Raw genomic sequence first — 6,000 nt, forward strand, 5'->3', positions numbered from 1 at the left:
ATAAGACTCCACAAGAGGTATGGATTGGTAAGAAACCCTCTCTTTCACATCTGAGGGTATTTGGATGTGATGCATATGTACATGTTCCAAAGAAGAAACGAACCAAGTTGGATAGTAAATCTGAAAAGTGCATCTTTATTGGGTATAAGGATGGTTTAAAGGGTTATAAGCTTTGGAACCCAGTAACAAGGAAGGTTGTGTACAGCTGAGATGTGGTGTTCATAGAGGTGAAATATGTTATTAAACATGAAGTCCAACTAAAGGAACCTGAGAAAATAGAGTTTGAGTTAAAGGAGGAAGAATCAGACTCTACAATAGAGGAGGAATCAGAAGATGAAGAGCCACAAACTCCAGGTATGAGAAGATCAGTTCGAGAAAGAAGGCATCCAGAAAGGTATAGTCCATCTGCTTTATATTCAAATTTTGCTTTATTTATTACTAATGATGATCCCAGAACTGTGAAGGAAGCAGTATATTCAGAGGATGGAAAACTCTGGAAAGAGGCCATGGTTGATGAAATGGCATCTTTGCACAAAAATGAGGTTTGGGATCTGGTGGAGTTGCCAGCTGGAAGGAAACCCATTAGCAACAAATGGATGTTCAAGAAGAAGACAAATGCAGAAGGAAAGGTGGAGAAATACAAAACTCGGTTGGTAGCAAAAGGTTATTCCCAAGTGCCGGGAATTGATTTTGGTGATATTTTTTCTCTTGTTGCCAAGGTAACTTCTATTAGATTACTTTTATCTGTTATTGCTGCTTTTGATTTTGAGGTAGAATAGATGGATGTGAAGACAACATTTCTTCATGGGGATCTGGAAGAGTAGATCTACATGAAGAAACCTGAAGGCTTTGTAGTGACGGGTAAGAAAGAATTGGTATGCAAGTTAAAGAAGTCTTTGTATCGGTTAAAACAGTCACCAAGGATGTGGTATCAGAAATTTGATACATTTATACGAGGACTTGGCTTCACCGGAAGCAAAGAAGATCGTTGTGTGTATTTTAAATTAATTAGTGACTATGTTATTTATCTGGTCTTGTATGTGGATGATATGTTGCTGGTTGGAAATGACAAAGAAATTATCCATGATTTGAAGACCCAATTGTCCTCCAAATTCGACATGAAATATCTTGGTGCTGCAAACTATATTTTGGGCATGGAAATTAAAAGAGATCGGGAAAAGAGGAAGCTCTGATTAAACCAGAGGAAGTATGTCGAGACAATGCAGAGGTTTAATATGCAGGATAGTAAATCGGTGAATGTTCTTATTCTTGTAGGTGTAAAGTTATCTGCTGAACAGTGTCCCAAGACACAAGAGGAGGAAGAGGATATGTCCCATGTTCCATATGCAAGTGCAGTTGGTAGCCTAATGTATGCAATGGTCTGTACTAGACCAGACATTGCACATGCAGTGGGAGTATTGAGCAGTTTTATGTCAAAACCAGGAAAGGAGCATTGGACAGTAGTGAAGCGGGTTTGCAGGTATTTGCGTGGCACTAGTGATTATGGTTTGTGCTACCAAGGAAGACTAGGATTGGACAGAGTGTTGGATATTCGTGGCTGTGTTGATGCAGACTAAGCTAGAGATCTAGATCAGAGAAGATCTACAAGTGGGTATGTGTTTAACCTATTTGGAGGTGCAGTCAGTTGGATGAATAAGAAACAATCTATAGTGGCACTATCAACTACAGAGGCAGAATACATGGCAGCCACTCATGCAAGCAAGGAAACAATTTGGTTGCAAAGATTGTGTTCAAGTATGGGGTTAGTATAGGGAGCTATAAGTATAGACTGTGACAGACAAAGTGCAATTTTCTTGGCAAAGAACCCTGCATATCATTGCAAGACAAAGCACATTGATGTTCAGTATCACTTTGTGAGGGATATGATAGAAGACAAAAAGGTGTTGTTGGTAAAGGTGGACACTTTGAAGAATAGTGCAGATGCATTGACAAAATATGTGAGCTCTGAGAAGTTCACTTGGTGTAGAGAAACAATGGCCATTGCAAGGTTGGATAAATGACTAAGCTCTCTTTGTGCCCCCCTGTGGAAAGAAAACAACAAGTGGGAGAATGTTGGGTTGTGTTATATTCTTTCCACGACTAGCCCATGTAGCTAACTGGGGGGTTAGAGGGGGGGCGGAGCCCCCCCTTTGTTGCACCGATTGCATAGCGGGGGGGTCACAAGGGGTTTGAGGGGTGCAGGTAACCCCACTCTATGGGGTCCGGGGTTTTGGAACCTATGTTAGGTTGGGCGGACCCACCTATGGTTTTGTGCATGTTTTTCGCACATGTTTTTGGACGCGATGGTTTTTGGTCAATGGTTTTGGACACGATGGTTTTTTGGTCCATGGTATTGGATGCTTTGGCATGTATAAATATGTATTATAACATCGAGAAGAACATAATGAAAAATCAAGCTGGTAGTCCCGGTTTTGGGATCCAGGGGAAAATCTCTGTGTATATGTGTTTTATGTGTTGCTCTCGCATCGTTTATTTTCTGTGTTTTAAAATTTGTATGCAGGTAATTTCTGTACGAGGTTAAAAATTACAAAAAATGGCTTTATCCTTAGCCATATCACAATATGTTCCATAATTGATAAGCCACTCATTAAAAGAAGATGACGATGTTGCATTGAAGGAGAAACTAGAAGCAAAAAGTGCATATCAATGAGAAGAAGTGTCAAAAAAAAGAGGAATCAATATTGGTGTTGTACTTATTCATTTTTTCTTCTAATACCTTCATCTTTTTAAAACAGTTGGAGTCCATATGATCATCTTTCCCATAAAAATTACAATGTTTTCAGTCTTTTTACTCTTTCATTTTGGTCCTTTGACACCATTAGAAGTACAATTTGGATAAGAGGGTTTGAGACCCTTGTTGTTGCTTTTTTTTGCTAGGATATTACTTTTTAGGATGCTTGGTTTTATATTTCTATTGGACCACTAAGGCCTTGTTAAATTTTCTTGTAGTGCTAATCACTCCAATATGCAAGAGCTTGTCTTTCTCTTTAATCAAAGACAAAAATATTCAAGAGTGGAATTTTTATATCCAACCTGTCTAGTCAATTTAGTGTCCTAAATTGCTCTACATAAATTATCAATTTGGGTATCGTAAACTGATGAAGTGTGGTGCACTATATGTGCTTAGTTAACCTTTTTCTTACTTCGTTGTTTTATAGTTTATGTTGTTTTGGGGTTTTGTTTCTTATGCTTAAGGAAATTAATCTAAGAAATAAAAGTTATGCTTCTAGATGAAAATATCTAAATGTTAATGGGCAACTAAATCTAATGATTTTTAATGTTAAAATCTAATTTCTAAAGAAGGGAGAAAAGGAAATGAACTTTAGATAAAAACAAATCAAAACTTTGAATAGTTAGATTAATCTAAGCCGGAAAAATGTCTCTAAAATGAAAGCAAAAATGATAACAGCTAAATGAAGTGTTTTATCACTTTGCTATACAATTTTGGGAGAACTACCTCCTTGTGATAGCATTTGGAGGGATCCAATACTTCATTGTTCTAAAACTGAAAATGAAATTGCAACAAACTTAAATGAAAGACTAAGACTAAAAGCGAAATTGCAACTAATCTACTATAATAGCTAAACGAAGTGTTTTATCACTCTCCTATACAATTTTGGGATAACTACCTCCTTGTGATAGCATTTGGAGGGATCCAATACTTCATTGTTCTAAAAAAAAGTAAACATAAAAATGCAGAAAAAGACTCATTCATAAATTAAATACTTCACCACTTAGTTTTAAGATGAACCATCAACTTAAAGGGCTTTAGGAAATATTTACTTACAACATGAGTTATTAAGCTAACATCAAATCTACTATGTGCTCTAATTCTCCAAGCACCAATTGGAAAATAGGAGGACTACTTTCTTGGACTATTATGTTAAGCATAGATTACACAGTTAGATAAATCTACAATCAACCGATTGAACACACTTGCATGAATTAAACTTGCATGAATGGGAAAATCTAAACTATTAAACTTGAAAACAATAAAATGACATACTTGAATGAAATCAAAGCAAAACTACAAAATAAAATCTACTAGAACTTACATTCTAATATGCTCCATGACATCTCCTTCCATGTTGGGAACTTCAAAGCTTTATTCAAATTCTTCAAAATTACAAAGTACAACAAGTTGAGCTAACAAAGTTTACAAAGCTCTCAAAAGCTACCAAAAAAACTACCAAATGAAGGAGAGAGATCTCCTATTTATACAAAAATATGAGAAGTCATCTCATTAATGAGATTCCATGAATCTCTCCCTATACCTCTAGAGTTCTAATCAAAATAGGAAATGATAAGACACGTGTCTTCTTAGAGTTTCAATACAAATAGGAAATGTGACACATATCCTCATGATCCCGTGATCCTCTCCACTCAAATTCGAATTTGGCCTTAGGATGCCACGTAAAGGTCTTCTAGAAGCTTCCTCTTGACCTACACATGTCAAAAATCTCATCCCACTTGTTAGGTATAAGCATATGCACATTATTTTCTAATTTTTAACCACAAGTTCACTTAAAAATGCTAAGAATTAATAAAGTTTGGAAAAACATAAATGTGACCCAATGATAATGAAAGTGAAATTAATGTAGTGACATGGTAGTGAAATGAAGGTGAAATGGAGGTGATATAATGGACATAATAGTGAAAGTGTAATGGAAATGAATGATAATTTCAAGACCCAACACAACCCCTGGAGCTTCTCTAACATCACAAAAGGTAAATGTTAAAACATAATATGTAGTACCAAACTTGAAAAGAATAACATATATGCATTTTTCATCCTTCAAATCAACTTGACAATCTGTAAGTAAATGTCTAAGTGTTTTGAAATTAGACAAATAATATTCAATGCAAGACAAATAATTAGGACTTAAAGTCATGATTTGATTTTCAAGCTAGTGAGATGCAATCACAGTAGGTTCACCGAATAGTTTTTTCAAATTTTCTTGAGCTTCATTTGATTTATTGATTCCTTGAATCATAAATCAGGAGAAATGGATTTTTTGATTAATCCACATGTTTCATTATTATTATTATCCCATTTGGATTTCTTATCAACGTTACTGGGGATTTTTATTTTACCAAGGTAATCTAGTACAATAATTTACTTCTCAATCCATCCTTCATATGAGATTTATATGAGAATTTATTGATACCCAAAAGAATAAATTCATCATCCATATTAAAAAATGAATATAATATAGATTCAAAAGCTAAAATATATTATCTAGATGAAAACATCTTGAAAAAATAGGTTAAAGAATCAATGTTGAAAGTTATGTAATTTTTAAAGAAATACATTAATGGTAACAAAGAGCCACATGGTAGGTAAAATTTGCCCCATTTTGTGATGGATGTTGCCAAGAACAAAAAAAGAAATAATTCCCTCACTAAATTTGGATGTAAGCTTACTTTTTACAATTAAATTAGTTTATGAACTAACCTATTCTTGTACAAAACCAGTGAGAATCACTTTACAAACAAATCACTTTATAAATGAGAGTTGCCTAGAAAAAGTGATTATAAAAAATAATACAAAAGTTATCTTATACTGATTCACTTTTATAACATAGGTAAAATGCACTTTACAATAAAGTTATGAAATAATGCAATTTTTTATAGACTTTTCAAGAGGTAGCTTATAAAAAAAAAGACTTTAACTCAAGAACTTTACTAAATAAAGTAACTTTCAACCAATTGAACTAGTGCGAAACACATAATGACACTAATGAAGAAGAATGTTGTTGTAGCTTTCGACCAAGTGAGCCAGTGAAAAATTCATAGCAATACTAATGAAGGAGGATGGGGGTGTTGTTTTTGTTGGCACTTTGTCTTGAATTATGTGCCTACTGAAACCAACGCTTTAGATATAATGGAATAGTCTACCTAGGCCAAAAACATATGGAAATAGTAGATCTCATAAACATGGTAACATAGGCTCAAGGCCTTGATAAACGATAAGAATTA

The sequence above is a fragment of the Pinus tabuliformis genome, chromosome 3_1 (assembly GCF_031772625.1).
Source record: "Pinus tabuliformis cultivar Carrire ecotype Pingquan chromosome 3_1, CPIR1, whole genome shotgun sequence".
NCBI lineage: Eukaryota > Viridiplantae > Streptophyta > Pinopsida > Pinales > Pinaceae > Pinus > Pinus tabuliformis.